This window comes from Triticum aestivum, chromosome 4A (assembly GCF_018294505.1).
Source record: "Triticum aestivum cultivar Chinese Spring chromosome 4A, IWGSC CS RefSeq v2.1, whole genome shotgun sequence".
NCBI lineage: Eukaryota > Viridiplantae > Streptophyta > Magnoliopsida > Poales > Poaceae > Triticum > Triticum aestivum.
In genome coordinates, this window is record NC_057803.1 from 173,815,252 (window position 1) to 173,840,139 (window position 24,888).

The window sequence follows — 24,888 nt, forward strand, 5'->3', positions numbered from 1 at the left end:
ACCTAATATATATGGATGAAGTTTGTGGATTATTTAAGCTTGCAGGTATTCCCGATGATGTTGCTAAGAAGAAGGTATTCCCTTTATCTTTTAAGGGAGACGCATTGACATGGTATAGGCTATGTGATGATATGGGATCATGGAACTATAGAATATTGAAATTGTAATTTCATCAAAAGTATTACCCTATGCATCTTGTTCATCGTGATCGCAATTATATATATAATTTTTCGCCTCACGAAGGAGAAAGCATCGCTCAAGCTTGGGGGAGGCTTAAATCAATGTTATATTCATGCCCCAATCATGAGCTTCCAAGAGAAACAATTATTCAAATTTTTTATGCTTGGCTTTCTGATAACAGTCGCACCATGCTTGATACTTCTTGTGTTGGCTCTTTTATGATGAAGACTATTGAATTAAAATGGGATTTATTGGATAGAATTAAACGCAACTCTGAAGATTGGGACCTCAACAATGGTAAGGAGTCAGGTATGACACCTATGTTTGATTGTGTTAAATCTTTTATGGATACCGATATTTTCCATAAGTTTAGCACTAAATATGGACTTGATTCTGAGATAGTAGCTTCTTTCTGTGAATCTTTTGCTACTTATGTTGATCTCCCTAAGGAGAAGTGGTTTAAATATCATGCTCCCATAGAAGTAAAAGTAGTTGCACCTATTAAAGTTTAAGAAAAGGCTGTCACCTATAATGATCCTATTGTTCCTACTTGTTATGTTGAGAAACCACCTTTCCCTAGTAGGATAAAGGATCATGCTATAGCTTCAACTGTGGTTCGTAAAAGCAATATTAAAACACATACACCTCCTGAGCAAGTTAAAGTTGAACCCAATATTACTATTGTTAAAGAGCTCTTGTCTGATAATATTGATGGGCATGTTATTCAGTTCTGCGGTGAAACTGCTAGAATTGCTAAACCTTGTGCTAAAGATAAACATAGACCTGTGGTAGGCGTGCCTGTTATTTCTGTTAAAATAGGAGATCATTGTTATCATGGCTTATGTGATATGGGTGCTAGTGCTAGTGTTATACCTTATGACTTGTATAAAGAAATCAAGCATGAAATTGCACCTGCTAAGTTAGAAGATATTGATGTCACAATTAAACTTGCTAATAGAGATACTATTTCAGCAATGGGAATTGTTAGAGATGTTGAAGTCCTGTGCGGGAAAAATAAATATCCTGCTGATTTTCTTGTTCTCAGTTCTCCACAAGATAGCTTTTGTCCCATTATATTTGGTAGACCCTTCTTGAATACAGTTAATGCTAGGATAGACTGCGAAAAGAATGTTGTTACTATTGGCTTGGATGATATGACTCATGAGTTTAATTTCTCTAAATTTAGTAAAAAACACCATGAAGAAGAATTGCCTAGTAAGGATGAAATTATTGGTCTTGCTTCTATTGCCGTACCTCCTAATGATCCTTTAGAACAATATTTGCTAGATCATGAGAATGATATGTTTATGAATGAAAGAAGGGAAATAGATGAAGTATTCTTTAAACAAGAACCTATGCTAAAACACAATTTGCCTGTTGAAATCCTAGGGGATCCCCCTCCACTTAAGGGTGATCGCGTGTTTGAGCTTAAACCGTTGCCTGATAATCTTAAATATGCTTATCTTGATGAAAAGAAGATATATCATGTTATTATTAGTGCTAACCTATCAGAGCATGAAGAAGAAAGATTATTGAAAACTCTGAAGAAGCATCGTGCTGCTATTGGATATATTCTTGATGATCTTAAGGGCATTAGTCCCACTCTATGTCAACATAAAATAAATTTCGAAGCAGATGCCAAACCAGTTCGTGATCCTCAACGACGTCTGAATCCTAAAATGAAAGAAGTGGTAAGAAAAGAAATACTAAAGCTTCTAGAGGCAGGTATAATTTATCCCGTTGTTGATAGTCAGTGGGTAAGTCATGTTCATTGTGTCCCTAAGAAGGGAGGTATTACTGTTGTTCCTAATGATAAAGATGAATTGATTCCACAAAGAATTATTACAGGTTATAGGATGGTAATTGATTTCCACAATTAAATAAGGCTACTAAGAAAGATCATTACCCCTTACCTTTTATCGATCAAATTGTCGAGGAAACTGATCCACGAACACCTATGGGGCCGGCGGACCGAGCCCCTTTCGGTTCGGCGGGGGGCGGAGATCACACGAAGAGCAGATCAAGGCGAAGCACACGAGCAGTTTACCCAGCTTCGGAGCTCTCCGGAGAGATAACACTCCTACTGCTGCTTGTTTGATTATCTTGTGTTCTTTTGCTCCAGAGAGAGAGCGTAGTGTTTTTCTGGGTTCCGAACCAGTCGAACCTTGCCAACCTCCTCTACGTTGCGCATGGGCCTCCTTTTATACGCTAAAGGGGTCACCGACAGGTGGCAACGCAGAGAAGGGTACAAATGTAAAAAGTGAGGTGGTTGGTACAGTTACTTGTACAGTGCACCCTACCTAACCCTGACGGCAGGGGACAAGGGCATTAAATGCCCGTCTGAGTCGCCCAAACAGTGCAGAAAAGGACCGTTAGGGGCGCCACCGTTCGCCATGATGGCGATCTTGTCAGCTTCGCATGCCACTGCGCACCGCTGGCTGCACAGCCTCCCACCACACGCGCCTGGAGAGGCCCCCAGGGCGACACGTTGGTGGATGCGCTGGAGCGTGGGCACAGAGTGGCCGCCTGCCACGGCAAGCGCCTTGCCGCTGCTGTTATCTTGTCGGGTCCGGAAGCTTGTCGCTCACCGGGCCTCGAGGTACCTTGGTTGGTCTTCCCGGCAAGCTCCTCTTGCCGGGGCCTTGTTGCCTTGCCGGAGCGTGTGGCGCGTCGCGGCAAGTTCCTTGGAGTGCCTTGGTTGGCCTTCCCGGCAAGCTCCTCTTGCCGGGGCCTTGTCTCCTGAGCTTAAATACTTTGTTCTTGAATGGCTCCAAGGGAACCATGGAGGATCTTGGCGTTCCCCGGCAAGCCTTGCCGCGGGGTGCTGCAACTGCCCGTGCACAAGTTCGGGGTACTAGGGTATCCCTATTCTCGTACACCGACAGGAGCCCCCGGGCCTGGGCCAGACACGGTGCCGAGCGCTGTTGGGCCAGGCCCAAGACAGGGCACGGGCGCATGCGGACTGGGCCATGCCGAATCTCGCTCCGTATCCACCGCGCTCTCCCCTAACGGCACGCGTCGAATGCGGCGTCGTGGGAGAGATCGTGGGTGGTTCTTTATTCAGAAGGGCGAAACGTCCGCCCCGTCCCTCTTTATAAGCAGAGGAAACAGGGGCAGTTCGTTCCCCCTCGCTGGTTGCTACTACTCCATCTTCACGAACCTCCGCCGCTCCCCCCTTCTTCTCGAAGCCGAGAGAGCAGCGCTCCGCCCCCCATTGCCACCAGCATCACCAACGCCGTCGACCTCCCCCACCACCTCCGCCATGGCTCCGAAAGCCGACAAGGGAAAGGTCGTGAAGTCGGCCGAGGCGCAGCGGCTCGCGGCGCTGCGGAAGGAGCGAGCGATCTTCTCCCCCCAGCTCGGCGCGAAGGAGCTGAGGGAGTACTTCTACCTCTTTTGGGCGACGGAGACGCGGGCGCATCCGCGCACGAGGGTACTCCCGGCCGCTGCTTCGGGACTGGCTCCAAACGGGTACCCATTCTTCGCGCTGTTCTTCTATTGCGGGCTCTGCCCGCCCTTCTCGGAGTTCTTCTGCGATATCATGAACACCTACGGCCTCCGCCTCCTTGATTTCACGCCAACGCTGTTCTGACCATGGCAGTTTTCGCACATTTGTGCGAAAACTTTGTCGGAGTCCACCCCAATGTTGCCCTCTTCCGCCACTTCTTCATGCCTCGGGTAGAGAGAGGAGAGCCGCTTGCCGGAGGGATCGCCTGGATCTCGAGAGTCGGCAAGAAGGAGGCGTACTTGGAGGGTGAGCTCCGCAGCAAGTGGGAGGAGTGGAGAGCGGAGTGGTGCTGGATCGTCGAGGAGAATCCGCAGCCCTTCACCGCCGTGCGCCAAGCTCCAATAGTGCGCGGCAATGACTGGAGCAACATGGCCCCGGAAGACGAGAGGCTGAAGATCGCCATTACTAGGATCCTTCGCCTCAGGCTTGCCGGGCTCACTGTAGGCGTTGTAGGCGCAGATTTCCTCCGTCGCCGCATCGCCCCCCTGCAGGAGAGGGCGAGACCCGCCTGGGAATTCAAGAACTCGGCGGATATCATGAGGCTGCGGCCGGGCCTCAACTACAACTTCACCGTCTTGGAGCTGGATGCAATGCTCCTGGAGTTGTTCAAACGCGATCCCCAACACCCATTCACGCTGGCGAGGGGCGTTGTTCCATTGTGCAATAATTCTTCGCTTGACCGGATCCGCGCCATGATGTCGTTGTGCGATTCACACAGAATCGTTCCAACTTGGCAAGAGCCTGCGGATGACATCGTGCAAGCGTTCTTCGACAACTTGGAAGAGGTGCCGGTCCGCGCTGACGAGCAGAAGAGCCTCACCCGTGACACCACCGACGAGGAGCTGCAGCGCATCGCCACTAGGGCGGAAGAGGTTGAGGTCGCAGCTGCCGCGGGCGCGTTTGGGTTCACTGTGGAGGAGGCGGAGGCGGCAGAGGCGGCAAACCTCGCCGAGCGCGCGGAGTTCATTGGCAAGGAAGAGCCTGCCGGCTCTGAAGCTGAGCCGAGCGAGGCCGGCGAGGAAGAGCCCGAGCCTTCAGAAAGCTTGCCGCGGGCGGAGCCCCCGGCCCCGCCAAGAAGGCGTCTTCGCAGGGCCGCGGACGTAGCGGGGCGGCAGCCGGGTCAACAGCCGCCGAGCCGTGCGACACGCTCTACCGCGGCAAGCAATGTTGCCGCGGGAGCGCCTCACGCAGCAGCGGGAACTAGAGCGGGATCTTCCCGAGCCACCGCCACCGCCCCCGCCAAGCGGGCAAGGGATCCTACTCCTCCGCCTCGCCGCACCGTAAGGGAGCCGGACTTCGATCTTTCCGCGCTCAGCTCCGACGAGGAGGAAGAAGAGTAAGTTTCTTTGGTGCTCTTGTAGTTCTTCGATCTTGCTGTTTTTATCTTGTATCTGACTTGCTTCAATCTGAACTCCTTTCTTTTTAGGACGCTGGCCCAGAGAGCGGCGAAGAGGGCCAAGGCCGCGGTGATTGTCATCGAAGATGACCCCACCGTGTCAGCAGGGGGTGGGTCCGAGACCACCTTGACGGACCCGGCAACCACTCCTCAAAGCAGCCGCCAGCGCAGCCCCCAGCGTAAGTTCATAGTTAGCTTTCTGCTGTCAGGCGCGCATGAGTGCTTTGTTGATATCTTGCTTGTTGATTTGTGTAGGAGCAGAGCAGCCATATCAGGAGCGCCCGGAAGCTGGTCCTGAAGTGCTATTTGCTTCGACTATGCCGCCAAGGGAGCGCTCTCCGGCAAGGGAGAACTCTCCGGCAAGGGGCAGCACCGTCGATCCTGCAGCGGCCGAGACCGCAACTGCAGATCTTGGCACAGGTAATTCACTTGTCCAAAAACTTTCCCTTGGGTTCTTATTCTTCTGATTTTATTCTCTTGGATTTTTGATTGATTTTTCTCCCTTCTCCGTTCTTCAGACCCATCTGCTGCTGAGCCAATGGAGACAGAGGGCGCCGGCGAGGAAGGCACGCATGGCAGCACTGACGACGCCGCCGCCAACGAAGAAGGGGCCAGTGCTGATGAGACCGCCGGCGAGGAGGCCGCCAAGGCTGCCGCCGCAGAAGCCGGCGAGGGGTCGGGCGATCGCACTGACGACCGTGAGGCCGCAGGAGCGCCAGGCGCTGCGCCGACCGCCGATCCCTCTGCCGCTGCTGCGGAGCCGGGCTCTGAGGAGCCCAGGCTTGGCACCTACTTGAAGGCCGGTGACGATATCTTCATCAAGCTACCCTGGGCGTCGAGCTCCAGGGCGCCGGTCGAGGGGGAAACTTTTGATGAGGAGGTGCTCGCCTCCGCTGGACTGTCATTGGTCGATGCGCCCAGCAGCAGCAGTGGCGAGCCTGAGGAGGAGCAGCTGCTGCGGAAGCTGCTGTCACTCTACCGCACACGGCAAGCCAAGCTGGCTTCTCGGGAAGCGCTTGTCGTGAAGGCGGGAGTTGATATGGAGAAGCACGCGGAGGAGCTCCGGGGCCACAATCAAGAAGCTCTCCGGTCCCTGGCACAGGAGCGGGAGAGACTCGTCGAGGAGCGCACGGCCTTCCTTCTCGAGAAGGCCGAAGCTGAGGAGGAACAAAGGCTGGCCGCCGAGAAGCAGTCCACGCGAGAAGGCGAATTGGTGCAGCGGAAGGCCAACCTCGACAGCTACGAAGAGGAGCTCGCCGAGCGCGAGCAAGCACTTGGCAGGGCGCTCAAGGAAGCAAAGGACGCTGCCGCAATCGCAGAGGCCGCCAAGAAAGAGCTGGAGGAGAAGGTGGCGCAGCTGGAGGCCAACATCGGGAAGAGCGGCGAGGAGCTTGCCGCGCTCAAGCGTGAGCGTGAGAAGAACGCTGCCGCCCACGATGAGCTGCAAGGTCTTCTCGCTGAGAGGGGCAAGGAGCTCAGCGCCGCCAAGGATTCCAATGCAGACCTGAAGTTGAAGCTGGCCACGCTGATGCAGACGCTGGACAACGCCAAGGAGCGGGAGAAGACCTTGTCGGAGAAGGTCAATGCTGACAAGGCGCTGCTAGAGAGCATCGCAGTTACCCAGAACTCATTCAGAGATACTATGGAGCACTGGACCGAGGGTCTGGTGAATATTGCCGCAGTCATCGATGAGGAGCTGGCGCAGCTGGGGATGGAGGACTTTGGGTATCCCTCCGACGAGAATCTCCAACCCAGAGCCAAGCTCAGCCTGTTCTTCAAGGGCGTGGCGACGGCACTCCAGCGGCTCCGGGAGAGGATCCCAAAGCAGCTGGCCGACGAGTCGCGCAGAATCTGCGTCGGGGTTCTCCAGAAGGTGCTGATGAAAGTGGCCTTCCACAATCCAGGCCTCAGCTTCACCAACGTCCTCAATTCCTTGCCGCCAGACGCCGATCGGGACGCACTCAAGGTCCTTGTCACACCCATTGTGGACAAGGTGAGCGAGATCAAGAGGGTTGAGGGCGATCGCGTAGATTAGGCCACCCATTTCTTCTTTTCCCTTGTCGCTGCTAATCATGTTATGAAAAACAGTCTGTTAGAGCTGCGACAAGTTATCTTGTAATATAACTTTATTTCTGTTATCAATTGCTATGTTATTTCCTCTACTAGATTCCTTCCTTTGTATGTTTTTACCCTACGCTTCTAGGGAACTTGTCAGCGCAGGCACCCGAGCCGCGAGCGCTGAGTGCGGAACATCAGCAGCCTGCTGGCGGCGCTGCTTCCGACAAGAAACCTTGTCGCGACTAGATGCAGCACACTTAAGTTGTTGAGCGGACTCGAAACAAAGTAAGGGCGCAACTAGCCGCGAGTTGGTTCCTCCGCGCACAGGTTTTCCATACAAAGCAGGGTCGTTCGAGGAAGATAACTCAAAAATTTAAAAACTGATTGCTCAAACTTTGGCAACTTAGCTTTTCTGTCGTTTGCTTCTCGGCAAGGCAAAACTTTGCTTGAACGACGCCTGGTCCATACCACAATCTTCTCCTTCCCCCCGGCAAACTTGTGTGCGAGGGAACCTTCTTTTCCTTTGTTGAAAATAAGAAAGAAGAGAAAATAATGATATGGAGCCCTTCGGCTCGTTATTGCTTACCGGATGTAGGTGCTGCACAAAGTGTCAGATAACGCATGCAAGAAAGAAACTAATGCATGAAATGGACAAGTTGTGTGGAGCACATGGGGTTTTATTTATGCACGGGATCTGCGCCCGGCTTTGTACAAAGGATTACATGCAACAGCGGCAAGACTTGTACAAAAGGTGGTTGCCGGAACGGGTTCCGGCAACCGCGCCCTACGGGAAAAACTTACGAAGATGTTCTATGTTCCAGGAGTTGCTCACCGGAATGCCATCTTCGGTCTCAAGGCGGACAGCGCCGGGCCTTATGACTCGTTTCACCCGATAAGGGCCTTCCCACGTCGGCGTCAACTTGTTGGAATTCTTGGCGGTCTGAACGCGCTGAAGAACAAGGTCGCCTTCCTCGAAGCTTCTGGCCTTAACTTTGCGGCTATGGTAGCAGCGCAAAGCTTGCTGGTATCGAGCAGCTCGTATAGCAGCCTGAAGACGATCTTCCTCAAGGAGCAGCGCATCGTCTTGTCGCAGTTGTTCTTGCTCGAGCTCATCATAAGCGAGCACTCGAGGCGATCCGTATACGAGTTCCATGGGGAGAACTGCCTCTGCTCCATAGACTAGAGCGAAAGGCGTCTGGCCAGTGGCTCGATTTGGCGTCGTTCTGATCGACCAAAGAACCACCGGCAGCTCCTCAATCCAGTTTCTTCCGCACTTGCGCAGCCTGACGAAAGTTCTGGTCTTGAGCCCGCGCAGCACTTCAGCGTTTGCCCTCTCTGCTTGACCGTTGCTTCTCGGATGAGCAACAGAAGCGAAGCAGACCTTGGCGCCAAGGTCTTGGACGTACTGCATGAAGGTGCGGCTCGTGAATTGCGTGTTGTTGTCGGTGATGATCCTGTTAGGGATCCCGAAACGGCAAACAATTGACCTGAAGAACTTGACTGCTGACTGTGCTGTCACCTTCCTCACTGGCTGCACTTCCGGCCACTTTGTGAACTTGTCGATTGCGACGTACAAGTACTCAAAGCCCCCGACAGCTCGGGGGAAAGGGCCGAGGATATCGAGCCCCCAGACCGAAAATGGCTAGGATAAAGGGATCGTCTGGAGAGCTTGAGCTGGTTGGTGTATCTGTTTGGAGTGGAACTGGCACGCTTCACACTTGGTTACTTGTGCAGTTGCATCCTGGAGGGCTGTCGGCCAGAAGAAACCTTCCCGGAAAGCTTTGCCGGCAAGTGCTCTCGCGCCAATGTGGTGGCCACATATGCCTCCATGTATCTCTGCCAACAGCTTTGGTCCAGCTTCCCGGCAAATACACTTCAATTTCACACCGTTGAGTCTTCTTCTGTATAGTATGCTATCGACAAACTTGTACATACTTGACTGTCGGGCTACTTTTTCCGCTTCTTCTTGCTCTTCGGGAAGTTCTCCTGTCTGAAGGAAATGGACAATCTGCTGTGCCCATGCTGGAGCTTGTGGCTCGACAACAAGGACTAAAGGCACATCTGCTGCTGCGGGAACATCCGCTTCTAAGGCAAGGACTTGCAGCCCTGCCGGAGCTTGATGTTCCCCGGCAAGCTTGCCGGAGCAAAACTTGTCGGGAGCGTCTGCTTCAACGGAACAAACCATAAGGCTTGCCGGAGCAGACTGCCCCTCAGCATCCTTGGTGTTGATCTTGGGGACTTTCTTGGCGGCGGCTTCGGGGAGCTCTGCCGGAAAGTAGTCACCAGAAACCAACTTCCTCTTCTTGCTTTGTCCAGTTGATGGTGTTACGGATGGTTGAGTCAACTTGAGCACAAAGATCCCTGGTTCCACAGGTAACTTTAGTGCGGCGCACTTTGACAGGCCATCAGCAATGTCATTCTGAGCTCTTGGGATATGCTCCATCTGTAGGCCGTCAAAGTGCTGTTCTAGCTACCTCACTTCATCAACATATGCTTTCATCAATGGACTCTGGTAGTTTTTGTTCACTTGGCGGACGACAAGCTGTGAGTCACCCCTGACAATGAGCTTCTCGATCCCAAGGTCTGCTGCGATTCTGAGACCGGCAAGCAATCCTTCATACTTTGCAGTATTGTTGGTTGCTTGCTCCTTGGGAAAGTGCATCTGGACTACGTACTTGAGGTGCTCTCCGGTGGGCGCGATAAGCAGCACGCCCGCACCGGCGCCTTGCAGCGAGAAGGCACCATCAAAGTACATCAGCCACTCTTTGCTTGCCTCTTTGACGGGGATGCTTGTCTCTGGAATTTCTTCATCTGGTGTTGGCGTCCATTCTGCTATGAACTCTGCCAATGCTCTGCTTTGGATAGTTGAAGTGCTCTCAAACTTGAGGCCAAAGCTTGATAGTTCCAGCGCCCACTCGACAATCCTGCCTGTCGCTTCTAGATTTTGCAGTATCCTCTTTAGCGGAAAGCGAGTGACGACTGTGATCTCATGTGCTTGGAAGTAATGGCGCAGCTTTCTCGAGGCCATGAGGAGGCCGAAAAGCAACTTCTGCACACCATAGTACCTTGATCTAGCCCCCTGTAGAAGGGAACTGACAAAGTAAACTGGACGCTGCACCATTCTCTTCTGCATCTTATCATGCTCCTGCGCAGATCCATCTCTGTCGGGACCAGAGCTTGTCGGCGAAGCCCCCTGCTTGTCGCGGGATGCATCTGCCGTGGTTGCTGGCTCATCATCTGCCTCCCTCTCCGCCACTAACGCAGCACTAACCACTTGATTGGTTGTCGCTATATACAGCAGCAACTTCTCTTGCGGCTTAGGTGCGACAAGCGTTGGAGTGGAGGACAGGTATCTCTTCAAGTCCTGCAGCGCGGCCTGTGCCTCCGGAGTCCATTTTATTGGACCTGCCTTTTTCAAAATTTTGAAAATGGCAGGGCGTGCTCAGCAGATCTAGAGATAAACCTGCTGAGAGCAGCCACGCAACCGGCAAGCCTTCGTACATCCTTGACGCGCTTTGGTGCTTCGATCTGCTCAATGGCCTTGATCTTGTCGGGATTGGCTTCAATTCCCCGCTAAGACACGAAGAACCCGAGAAGCTTGCCGGAAGGGACTCCAAACATGCACTTCTCGGGGTTAAGCTTGAGGTTGATCTTGCGCAGATTTGCAAATGTCTCGTCTAAATCTTGAATCAGGGTCGCCCTGTTCTTGCTCTTGACCACTATGTCATCCATGTATGCTTCCACATTTCTGTGCATCTGCGGCTCAAAAGCGTGGTGGACTACCCTTGCGAATGTTGAACCAGCATTCTTCAAACTGAAAGGCATCCGTACGAAGCAGTACGTGCCACACGGGGTGATAAATGCGGTTTTCTCTTCATCCTATTCTGCCATGAAGATCTGATGGTATCCTGAGTATGCATCAAGAAATGAAAGCAAATCACATCCGGCTGTGGAGTCAACAATCTGGTCAATGCGCGGCAAGGGAAATGGGTCTTTGGGACAAGCTTTATTAACATCAGTAAAGTCAATACAAAGCCTCCATTTCCCGTTAGCCTTGCGCACGACAACAGGATTGGCCAACCACGTGGGATGGAGCACTCCTCTGACAAGGCCTGCTGCTTCCAACTTCTTGATTTCTTCTGCGATGAATTCTTGGCGCTCCACTGCCTGTTTCCTGACTTTCTGCTTGACAGGCCGCGCATGAGGACAAACGGCAAGGTGGTGCTCAATTACTTTCCTGGGAACACCGGGGATATCAGACAGTTGCCACGCAAACACGTTGACATTCGCCCGCAGGAAAGCAACGAGCGCACTTTCCTATTTGGGGTCAAGAGTGACGCTGATGGTGAAGGTACCACCAGTGCCGTCCTCCTTGGCGGACACCTTCTTGGTCTCAGGTGGAGCTGCCATTGCCTTCCTACACTTGCCGGTGGAGCTCGATGGTGCGTCCTCGACGGTAGCGCAGCACTCCGAAGAGGTGCGCTTGCCGGAGTGGGCATCAGAGCTCTTGCCGGACTTGGTCTTCTTCTTCCCCCCGGGAGCTTCAGCGGCAAGTGTCTTGCGTTCTGCTGCGGCTGCTGCTTCCCGGCAGATCTTGTCGGCACAGATAAGAGCATCCTTCTTGTCGCCAGGGACAGAGATGACACTTATCGGGCCTGGTATTTTCAGTACGTTGTACGCATAGTGAGAGGCTGCCATGAACTTGGCGAGTGCCGGACGGCCAAGGATTCCATTGTAAGGTAATGGAAAGTCAGCAATATCAAATGTGACCCTCTCAGTCCTGAAGTTCAGCTCGCTGCCAAATGTTACCGGCAACGTGATCTTTCCCTTCGGCTTGGTCCTTCCCGGGTTGATTCCTTGAAATGTACCGGTCTCTTCGAGCTCGCTGCCAGGGATCTGGAGTTTCTGGAGCACCGCGGAGGAGATCAGCTTCAAGCCGGCCCCGCCGTCAACTAGCATCTTAGTTACCTTGAGGTTGCGGATTGTTGGTGAAACCAACATCGGCAAGCACCCGACCGCAGTTATGCGATCAGGGTGGTCCTCAATGTCAAAGATGATAGGCGTGCTGGACCATTTCAGAGGCTTGCGTGACTCGACGGGCGGTTCTGCTGCATTAACTTCCCGCACCCACTGCTTGAGCTGAAGGTGCGAGGTATGCAGAGAAGCACCACCGTCAACGCACAGGACCTCTGTGGCTTTCTGGAACTCCTGCTCATCAGTCTCCTCATCATCCATGTCTTCATCGTCGTCGTCACCTTCATCCTTGTCGCGGCCGCGAGGAGGTCTGTCTCCTTGCCGCTGCTTGGCCTTGCCGCAGCGTCCTCCTCGGCCGGGACGTTTCTTGCCGGATCCCCCAGCACCTTCCTGGGCCTTCTCCTTGTCGCGCCGCTCGTATTCAGCTTTCTGTTGCTCAACAAGCTACTCGACTTTCTTACAGTTCTGGAGATCATGGCCCTTGGTGTGGTGGATCTTGCAATACTTCTTGTTGGTGCCGTCCTGCTTGTCGGCGACCACCACCTCCGCGGCAACCTCCTTGCCGGAGTCACCAGCTTTGGCTTCCTTGGCGCCACCACCGTTGCCGGACTGCTCAACAACTAGAACCTCTTTGCCTTTCCTCTTCCTGTTGTTCCGCCGCCGGTTTTTCCTTGCCGGGGCAGCATCTTCACTGTCAGATCCTCCCGCTCCTACATTCTCTCCGGGGAGTCTCCTCCCTTCATCAGCACGTGTACACTTGTCGGCCAGTGCATATAACTCAATGACGTCCCTGATCTTGCACATCGCCATTTCCTCCCGCATCCTGCGGTTTCGTACGTTCTGATGGAACGCGCTGATCACCGCGGCAGGGTGGACGTCTGGGATGTTGTGCTGCACACTGCTGAATCTCTGAATGTACTTGTGCAAGGGCTCTCCTTCCTTCTGAGCGAGCAGATGAAGATCACTCTCCTGGCCATGAGGCTTGTGTCCGCCTGTGAAGGCGCCGACAAACTGATGGCACAGATCAGCCCAAGAGGATATGGAGTTGTCCGGCAAGTGCATGAGCCAGGATCTGACGTTGGGCTTGAGTACCAGCGGGAAGTAGTTGGCAAGGATCTTGTCATCCCATCCCCCGGCAGCCTGCACCACAATGGTGTAGATGCTGAGGAACTCCGACGGATGCGTCTTGCCATTGTACTTCTCCGGTACGTCTGGTTTGAAGTTCTTCGTGCTGGGCCACTGGACTTGCCGCAGCTCACGAGTGAACGCAGGGCAACCTACCGCGTACGGCAGATCGCCTGGTTCCCCTGGCGCATGCATGTCAACAGAGGGCCCAACGCGCTTGTCGGATTGACGTCGCGCTTCTTTTCGGCGCTCGATGCGAGTTCGAGCGTCTTGTTGTTGTCGATCATGAAGAACTTGGCGCTGATCGCGACGAGCTCGTGGATCCGACGATGCGGTGGAGTCGCTGTCGAGGTGGATCCGGCGAGTCGGCGATCTTGGCCTTCGGGGCGGTGATTGCATAGTAGTTGCACCTCCACCCGTTTCGTCGCCACCGGCTCGCGCCCGGCAACCCTGCTGCGGCGGCGACGCGCTCGGCCGCCGTGGAGTGTCGCCGTTGGCGTAGCCGATGAGACTCTGAATGGTGGCCCTCCATTCGTCGATCTTGTCCGACGTCGGAGGGTAATCTAGGAGCAGTTGAGCTCGCGCCAAAGCTTCTGCTGGAGTGGTGGGTGGTAGTGGCGGACGGCGCGAGGAGCGGGACGTGCTCGGACTTCTAACTATGTTAGAAGGAGCAGTATCCCGTCCAGGCGACCGTGCCCCGCTCGTGCCAGCACGCTGGCGTGCATGCTGGTCTTGAGCGCCCCGAGATCCACCAGCTTGGTCTTGGCCTATCATGCGTATGGCACCGCAAGTGCCATGACGCTGTTGGTCTTGCGCCTCCTGAGAGTGGCGCGGAACATGTACAGTCGCCGAGGTTTGTGCAGCCTTGTCCTTGGACCTGGCAGCATCATAAGCTTCCTCGTAGACGTCCATTCTTCCGCCGGCGTCCATTCCACCACCTGTTTGCTCCAACGGTGGCGGAAGTGACGTGGACGGGGCGGCCGCCGCCGAAGTCTTCTTCTTCGGTGGCATGTTGATGAAGGGAATGAAGATCTAGCTCGTGTGAACGCCGGATCAGGTTCACACAATCTCGACGCCCCCCTACCTGGCACACCAAAGATGTCGGGGAAACTGATCCACGAACACCTATGGGGCCGGCGGACCGAGCCCCTTTCAGTTCGGCGGGGGGCGGAGATCACACGAAGAGCAAATCGAGGGGAAGCACACGAGCAGTTTACCCAGCTTCGGAGCTCTCCGGAGAGATAACACTCCTACTGCTGCTTGTTTGATTATCTTGTGTTCTTTTGCTCCAGAGAGAGAGCGTAGTGTTTTTCTGGGTTCCGAACCAGTCGAACCTTGCCAACCTCCTCTACGTTGCGCATGGGCCTCCTTTTATACGCTAAAGGGGTCACCGACAGGTGGCAACACAGAGAAGGGTACAAATGTAAAAAGTGAGGTGGTTGGTACAGTTACTTGTACAGTGCACCCTACCTAACCCTGACGGCAGGGGACAAGGGCATTAAATGCCCGTCTGAGTCGCCGAAACAGTGCAGAAAAGGACCGTTAGGGGCGCCACCGTTCGCCACGATGGCGATCTTGTCAGCTTCGCATGCCACTGCGCACCGCTGGCTGCACAGCCTCCCACCACGCGCGCCTAGAGAGGCCCCCAGGGCGACACGTTGGTGGATGCGCTGGAGCATGGGCACAGAGTGGCCGCCTGCCGCGGCAAGCGCCTTGCCGCTGCTGTTATCTTGTCAGGTCCGGAAGCTTGTTGCTCACCGGGCCTCGAGGTACCTTGGTTGGTCTTCCCGGCAAGCTCCTCTTGCCGGGGCCTTGTTGCCTTGCTGGAGCGCGTGGCGCGTCGCGGCAAGTTCCTTGGAGTGCCTTGGTTGGCCTTCCCGGCAAGCTCCTCTTGTCGGGGCCTTGTCTCCTGAGCTTAAATACTTTGTTCTTGAATGGCTCCAAGGGAACCACAGAGGATCTTGGCATTCGCCCGGCAAGCCTTGCCGCGGGGTGTTGCAACTGCCCGTGCACAAGTTCGGGGTACTAGGGTATCCCTATTATAGTACACCGACACAAATGCTAGAAAGATTATGCAAACATACACATTACTGCTTTCTAGATGGTTATTCTGGTTTCTCTCAAATACCTGTGTCGGCTAAAGATCAATCAAATACTACTTTTACATGCCCTTTTGGTACTTTTGCTTATAGACGTATGCCTTTTGGTTTATCTAATGCACCTGCTACCTTTCAAAGATGCATGATGGCTATATTCTCTGACTTTTGTGAAAAGACTTGTGAGGTTTTCATGGATGACTTTTCCGTCTATGGATCTTCTTTTGATGATTGCTTGAGCAATCTTGATCGAGTTTTGCAGAGATGTGAAGAAACTAATCTTGTCTTGAATTGGGAGAAGTGTCACTTTATGGTTAATGAAGGTATTGTCTTGGGGCATAAAGTTTCTGAAAGAGGTATTGAAGTTGATAATGCCAAGGTTGATGCTATTGAAAAGATGCCATGTCCCAAGGACATTAAAGGTATAAGAAGTTTACTTGGTCACGCCGGATTTTATAGGAGGTTCATTAAGGACTTCTCAAAAATTTCTCGGCCTCTGACTAATTTATTACAAAAAGATGTACCGTTTGTCTTTGATGATGATTGTGTAGAAGCATTTGAAATACTTAAGAAAGCATTAGTCTCTGCACCTATTGTTCAGCCACCTGATTGGAATTTACCCTTTGAAATTGTGTGTGATGCTAGCGATTATGCTGTAGGTGTTGTTCTAGGGCAAAGAGTTGATAAGAAATTAAATGTTATCCATTATGCTAGTAAGACTCTAGACAATGCTCAAAGAAATTATGCTACTACTGAAAAAGAACTTTTAGCAGTTGTATTTGCTTGTGATAAGTTCAGACCTTATATTGTTGATTCTAAAGTAACTATCCACGCTGATCATGCTGCTATTAAATATCTTATGGAGAAGAAAGATGCTAAACCTAGACTTATTAGATGGGTTCTCTTCCTACAAGAATTTGATTTGCATATTGTTGATAGAAAAGGAGCTGAGAACCCCGTTGCAGACAACTTATCTAGGTTAGAGATTGTTCTTGATGACCCACTACCTATTGATGATAGCTTCCTTGATGAACAATTAAATGTCATAAGTACTTCTTGTAGTACCCCTTGGTATGCTGATTATGCTAATTACATAGTTGCTAAATTTATACCACCTAGCTTCACATACCAACAAAAGAAAAAGTTCTTCTATGATTTGAGACATTACTTTTGGGATGACCCACATCTTTATAAGGAAGGAGTAGATGGTGTTATTAGACGTTGTGTACCTGAGCATGAATAGGAACAGATCCTATGCAAGTGCCACTCCGAAACTTATGGAGGACACCATGCGGGAGATAGAACTACACATAAGGTATTGCAATCCGGTTTTTATTGGCCTACTCTCTTCAAGGATGCCCATAAATTTGTCCTATCTTGTGATGAATGTCAAAGAATTGGTAATATTAGTAGACGTCAAGAAATGCCTATGAACTATTCACTTGTTATTGAACTGTTTGATGTTTGGGGCTTTGATTATATGGGACCTTTTCCTGCCTCTAATGGATATACACATATTTTAGTTGTTGTTGATTACGTTACTAAGTGGGTAGAAGCTATTCCAACTAGTAGTGCTGATCATAACACTTCTATTAAAATGCTTAAAGAAGTTATTTTTCCAAGGTTTGGAGTCCCTAGATATTTAATGACTGATGGTGGTTCACATTTTGCTCATGGTGCTTTCCGTAAAATGCTTGCTAAATATGACGTCAATCATAGAATTGCATCTCCGTATCACCCACAGTCTAGTGATCAAGTAGAATTGAGTAATAGAGAACTCAAATTAATTTTGCAAAAGACTGTCAATAGGTCTAGAAAGAATTGGTCCAAGAAACTTGATGATGCATTATGGGCCTATAGAACTGCATATAAAAATCCTATGGGTATGTCTCCGTATAAAATGGTATATGGAAAAGCATGTCACTTACCTCTCGAACTAGAACATAAGGCATATTGGGCTATTAAAGAGCTCAACTATGATTTCAAACTTGCCGGTGAAAAGAGGTTATTTGATATTAGCTCACTTGATGAATGGAGAACCCTAGCTTATGAAAATGCCAAGTTGTTTAAAGAAAAGGTTAAAATATGGCATGACAAAAGGATACAAAAGCGTGAGTTTAATGTAGGTGATTATGTATTGCTATACAACTCTCGTTTAAGATTTTTTGTAGGGAAAATTCTCTCTAAATGGGAAGGACCCTATGTTATCGAGGAGGTCTATCATTCCGGTGCCATAAAAATCAACAACTTCGAAGGCACAAATCCGAAGGTGGTAAACGGTCAAAGAATCAAACACTATATCTCAGGTAATCCCATAAATGTTGAAACCAATATCATTGAAACCGTAACCCCGGAGGAATACATAAGGGACACTTTCCAGAATGTTTCAAACTCCAAAAAGGAATAGGTATGTGGTACGGTAAGTAAACCGACTCCAAAACAATTTTTAAGACAATATTTCTCCATTTTGGAATATTTAGAAAAATAGAAAATTAAGTAGCAGTCCGGGAAGGACACGAGGGCCCCACGAGGGTGGAGGTCGCGCCCCCCTACTTCGTGAGCTCCTTGTGTGCCTTCCGGACTCCGTTTTCTTGCACGATATGTATTTTGGTCGGTAAAAATTCATTATATATTCTCCCGAAGGTTTTGACTCCCGTATCACGCAAAAATCTCATGTCTTTGTTTTGAGTTGTTTCCTGTCAGGGTTGTCAAGGCCAGGCACTATGTCGTCTCCCTCCTCCTCCAACCATGAGGGCAATGATGCTTGGCTAATGAAGATAGAGCTGAAGAGAGAAGAACATATGGAGATCAATAAGGATGAAGGGAATAAGAAGGCCGTGGAGGACCAAGTTCCAGCAATAGAAGACACCCTTCAACTCGATCATAATCTTCTTACCCCTACAGAAATCGAAGCTTTCAAGATGATTGAGTTGGCTCGTATACAAAATAAGTATCTCACACGTGAAAATATTTTGTTGAAGGAGCATATCATCGCACTCAAGGGCATAATCCGCAAGTTAGAAGACCTCCTACCCTCGCTGTGCGACTATCCATCATCAACAACACCCCCACCTTCTTCACCAACCAAGGAGATATAATAACATGGGTATGGGCACTCCACTTGGCAACTGCCAAGCTTGGGGGAGTGCGCCGGTATCGTATCACCATCACCTTTATCTTTACCATTTTCCTTTGTTCGATCCTATTAGTAGTATTTTGATCTAGTAGAATAAAGTTTATGGCATGATCTAGTTGTGAGTTTTGCTTTATTATCCTTCTATGTAATCGAGTCCGTGAGCTATATAATAAAGATTAGTGTTGAGTCAAGGGCTTGATTGTTTTGCCATGATCCTAAGTGAATAAAATAAAACAGAAAGAAATAAAAAGAAACAAAGAGATCATATGGATCTCATGGAGAGTAATGAGCTCACATAGAAAAAGTATGATGAATAAAAGTAGTTGAGAGTTGACAAGCATAGTTTTGGTCATCGTTGCAATTAATAGGAAGTAATAAAGAAAGAGAGGTCTTCACATATAGATATACTACCTTGGACATCTTTTATGATTGTGAGCACTCATTAAAATATGACATGCTAAAGAGTTGACATTGGACAAGGAAGACAATGTAATGGGTTATGTTTTCTTACATCTGAGATAAATTATATTGTCTTGGATCCTCCAACATGTTGAGCTTGCCTTTCCCCCTCATGCTAGCCAAATTCTCAGCACCAAGTAGATATACTACTTGTGCTTCCAAATACCCTTAAACTAGTTTTTCCATGAGAGTCTACCATATCTACCTATGGATTGAATAAGATCCTTCAAGTAAGTTGTCATCGGTGCAAAGCAATAAAAATTGCTCTCTAAATATGTATGATTGATTGGTGTGGGAGAAATAAACTTTATGCGATCTTGTGATGTGGAAGTAATAAAAGCGACGGACTGCATAATAAAGGTTCATATCACAAGGGGCAATATAAAGTGACGTTCTTTCGCATTAAGATTTTGTGCATCCAACCGTAAAAGCGCATGGCAACCTCTGCTTCCCTCTGCGAAGGGCCTATCTTTTATCATTATCTTCTACCTTATGCAAGAGTCATGGTGATTTTCACCCTTCCTTTTTACACTTTATCCTTTGTCAAGCACAATATGTTGGAAAGATCCTGGTATATATGGCTAATTGGATGTGAGTTTACATGAACTATTACTGTTGACATTACTGTCGGTGTCAAAACCGGCGGATCTCGGGTAGGGGGTCCCGAACTGTGCGTCTAAGGCGGATGGTAATAGGAGGCAGGGAACACGATGTTTTACCTAGGTTCAGGCCCTCTTGATGGAGGTAAAACCCTACGTCCTACTTGATTATTCTTGATAATATGGGTATTACAAGAGTTGATCTACCACGAGATCAGAGAGACTAAACCCTAGAAGCTAGCCTATGGTATGATTGTATGTTGTCCTACGGACTAAAACCCTCCGGTTTATATAGACACCGGAAGGGGGTAGGGTTACACAAGGTCGCTTACAAAGGAGATATACATATCCGTATTGCCTAGCTTGCCTTCCACGCCAAGTAGAGTCCCATTTGGACACGGGACGAAGTCTTGAATCTCGTATCTTCATAGTCCAATAGTCCGGCCAAAGGATATAGTCCGGCTGTCCGGAGACCCCCTAATCCAGGACTCCCTCAGTAGCCCCTGAACCAGGCTTCAATGACGATGAGTCCGGCGCGCAGTGTTGTCTTCGGCATTGCAAGGCGGGTTCCTCCTCCGAATACACCACGGAAGAATTTGAATACAAGGATACTGTCCGACCCTGCAAAATAAGTTCCACATACCATCGTAGAGAGAATAATATTACCACAAATCTAATCTGCTGACACGTTTTGGCAGCATGACATCATGCCACGGCCCGATAATTATTTGAACAGTTTTTCTTTAACCAACCCCCGCACATAACGCAAGGCGGTTTCTTGACACGTCTTGTCAAAGTCGAGATCGTGTTCCTCTTATTATGGGATTCTCATCAATACGGACGTGGGTAACCCAACCGCGTCATCAATTATGGCGCTTGGGGGATAATCGAGTTTTATCAGGCAAGTGGGGGCGCATAGTTTAGTCCGCCTTTATAAAGGGATAAGATCTCACCTTTTCCTACCCACGCCTTCTTCCTCATTGCTCATCCATTCTCGCGCACTCAAGCTCCAGCGCCCAAGTCCGCATCCTCCTCCTCAACTCTTTGCAAACATGTCCGGAGCAGGAGGCAAGTGCATGGCCTCCTCCGTCACGAAGGGGCACATCAAAAAGTTACGTGCAGCCGGATACTTAGCCGCGGATATCGCGCACCGGCTGCCAGCCGCGGGGCAGATCGTCCCTACCCCGGAACCTCACGAAAGGGTGGTTTTCCTCCCCCACTTCGTCCGCGGACTGGGGTTACCCCTCCATCCATTCGTTCGCGGCCTCATGTTCTATTATGGGCTGGACTTTCATGATCTGGCCCCGAATTTCATCCTCAACATCTCGGTGTTCATCGTCGTGTGCAAGGCTTTCCTCTGCATCCGGCCCCACTTCGGCTTGTGGTTGTAGACCTTCAATATCAAGCTGAAGGTGGTGGGCGGCCAACAAGCGGAATGCGGTGGAGCCATGGTGGGCAAAATGCCCAACGTTATATGGCTCGAGGGCTCCTTCGTGGAGACCATAAAGGGGTGGCAATCGGGGTGGTTCTACATCACCGAGCCGCGCGACACCAACTGGGTGGCGGCCCCCGAGTTTCGATCCGGAATCCCCACGCGGCTCACTTCCTGGAAGGAGAAGGGCCTGTCCTTGGGTTCATCGGTGGAGCTGGACGGACTCCAGAAGTGTATCCGGAACATGATAAGCAAGAAACTTAAGCTTGTCAACATAGTCCAGGTCATGCTCTTCCGCCGGATCCTCCCGTGTCAACAACGGGATTTCAACTTATGGGAGTTCGACCCGGCCCGGCACCAGACTCTAAGAAAGCTCTTCGACACGACGCATAAAGACGTCTGGAGGGTGCTGTTCAAGGGCACTGAGGTCCCTCCTTCTCTTACCGAGGACCGCGGGCTAAGCATGAAGCGTTCTGCTAATCTGGTAAGTTCTGTACATTTGATAGGGTGTTTATTTCCCATAGCTTAATCATGTGCGGGGTCTGAGCTCCCATGCCTTTGACTGGACTAGGTGGAGACATCAGAGTAGATCAACTATCCGGCCCTCTGCCCGAAGACCCTGCAAACGCTCTCCTGGCGGAGATGCGAACTCTGGCTCCTTATGAGGTGCCGGATAAGACCAAGAAGAAGGCCAAGGGAACCCGAAAGAGTTCCCGGTGCCAGGTGGTATCGGACTCATCGTCTGATAACTCCGAGACGCACTCCTCCCATGAAAACGAGGAGAAGGAAGATGAACACTCTCCCCCTTCAGCTGGGGGAGACAAGAAGAGGAAGGCCGCCCCAACCGGGGAGGCTGAAGGGTCCAAGAAGGGAAGGACTCTCCTTCCGGACTGTTCCACCACCACCACCGACGGCGAAGACGAGTGGCTGTTTAGGGCCAAGCCCCTGGCGAAGTCGTAAGTATTCGGATACTAGAGTAACTCATAGCATACCTTTGCCGCACTGCTTCTCCTAACGTCGAATATGATTCTGCAGTCCGCCCCAAGCCCGTATCGGTGTATCATCGTCGGACGGTTCCTTGGACTCGTTGGACATGAATAGTGATACACTTCCAACCGCCACCTCTCCTTGCCCTACAGACAATGCCGAGGTACTGTCTTAGGGGCACCGAGCTGGGGGGAGACAGTCCCGGAGGCGCCTCAAGGCGACCTTCCGGACTCCAGGAGCAAAGGGAGCAAGGCTCCCGAGGGCTCCAAGTTCGGCTCTCAGCCGAACACCGCGCCAGAACCTCAAGTGGTTCCGGACTCGGGCAGGCGGCCCCCTTCCAAAAGGGGCAAGACGCCCGTGCTGGTGACCTCTGTCCATCCAGGGGCATCGGACAACCTGCTGGGACAGTAGCCCCTGATGCTCTGTTTGGTGTTCACAAAGAAAAGCCGAATAGAGGATCAAATAATATGTGCAGGAGTCTAATATAAGTATGTATGTATGCGTATGCAGGCTTCGCTGCTGACCTCTGCCGCACTGACTGCGGAGGTCGCCGCACTGAAGCGGGACCTCGAGGGGTCCGAGAAAGAGCTCGGCCTTGCCAAGAGGCAGCTCGAGGAGAACAAAAGTAAGTAATACCTTGTCTATATATATAAAAGAAAATGTGGTTGCGAAATGACAGGATCATCATGAATGTGCCAGGGGCCACGACCGAAGTGGCGACCCTAAGGCAAGCGCTGTGCCGAAGACAAAGCGGCCAAGGAGCGCACCGAGCGGGAAAAGCAAGAGGCGCGGGTGGGCGAGGTGCAGCAAGAGCTCAAGGCTCTCGTGACGAAGCACGAGGCTTTGGAGCTTGACTCGAAGAGCGAGAGTCTGATCTTGCCGCGACCCTCGAGAGTGCAAAGAATGCCAAGGCTGAAGCCCAAAAGGCCCTCCAGGAGATTGAGGCGATGAGCAAGATAGTGGTGGGTAAGGCATTCAATATGCAAAGCAAGCATGTGAAAGTAAATTACTTGTTACTTACCTGAGTCCGGAGCTCTCCAGGAGCATTCACAGATTTGCCCCGCAGCGTGTCGGATGCCGCGAAGTTTTACCAGGCCGAGGAGGGAAACTCAACGGAGAAGCTATTCTGGTCTCAGTATACTAGGACCGAACACCCGATGCCTATGAGCGACCAGCTGAAGCAACTGGTCGAGCTGCACAAGGCGGCCGAACAGGCCATGAGGGGCCTTATAGTCCGGATGTGGCCTGGCGACTCCCTTCCCAATAGCTACTTTGGCCTGGTGAGGCGGCTTATGGATGCCTGCCCATGGCTGGAGGCCATAAAGCGGTTCGTCTGCATCGAGGGTGCACGCCAGGCCTTTGGCCGTGCGAAGGTGCACTGGGCCAAGATGGACGCTGAGAAGTTGGTGAAGGAGGGGCCGCCGCAGGGCAAGGAGCATCGCCACCCAAAAATGTATTATGAGGGTGTCTTGAAGGGTGCCCGTCTTGTGGCGGACGAGTGTGCAAAAGATGTAATTTTTTAATGAACTTGCTCGTGTGATCCTGTATTATGAAAACTTGTTCATATGCGCTATGCGACGCTTGTTTGAATTTAAAATATTACCTTCTGTGTGGCTGTTTATCAAATCTGAGAGATGGCCAGTCGTCGGCTTCTGCCCCCATGCCCCGAGTGCTGGGGTGTTCGGGATAAACCTGAGCACTCTTTTTCCCATTGTTGGGTCCTTCGAGGGAGGTGCTCAGCACAACGAACAAGGCAACCAGACTATAATGCTTTATCACTCTCACTTAGCCATAGAATTCTACAATTTTAAATTTTGGCGAAGCCCCTAGTATTCAGAAGGCCGAATTCGGGGCGCTATACACGCCTTAAGCCGGACAAAGCCGACTCCTCGCTCTAAGCGGCATAAGTCTTTAGGGACTCGAAACCTCTCGAACAGTAACCAGCTCTCGCCTTATCATGACAGTCAGTTTTAGCTTTCTCTACTGAGGTACTTAGCCCAGCTGAACCGGGGCACAATCGCAGTAGTTCTCCCAGTGCTACCTTAGCCGATATAGCGGAACGTAAGGTACCAAAACATGGGAGCTGGGCAAACCCAACTATTGACCCAAGACATGATTCGGAGCTGATGCATATAATGCTATAAGTTCGGGGTGCCGCACTGTCGAAAGTGTTCGGACTTCTCACGTCGTATTATGGGGTATGCTTAAGCCCCTAGCGTATTGGCCATACCATAGTGTACGGGTGTTGGATGTCATGAATGAACATACATACATATATATATAAGAAGAATAGAGAATGTGATAATAGTCTAGCGCTATGCATTGTTTATTCAAAAAGGTGCGTTAAAGCAGAATGATACAAGTAGTGCGATAAGCAAAAAGTAGGACTATTTGACATGTCCCCTCCAAGGGCAAGCTGAGGAAAGGTATTTAAAGTAGGTATTTCACTCGTTGTCAGAGACCACCTGGGAGTTCCATGGTGCGACGTAGCTTTCTGCCTCATTGGTTGTTGCATCGTGTGTCCGGCAACCGTGCTGCCGGACGGGTTTTCCAGAGATTAAAGTCCTGAAAGAGAGAAAAATAACAAAGCGGGAAGCACCTAGTCTGGTTGAGCCGCGTCTTGGGGCGTGCCGTAGTTGTACCCCCCCTCCCCACCTGTGCCCATGGTATTTTCAATGCGTAATTATGTACGCGTGGCACGGATTTCGCCGTTTGGCTGGTACCGGGGTGGGGGCCGCATTGCTATGTGAGCTCGGAACGTGTGAAAGTGCAACTATCCCTGGGTGGTTTTGGTAATTCCTAACAACATATAGCTCATTGAGCTAACATTATTCCAAGATTAATATTTCAGGAAAAGCTCAATGAATGGCATGGCATGGATGAGGAAAGTGGATCCCTCAAAATTCTAAGGACAAAAAGTTTGGCTCAAGCTTGAAGC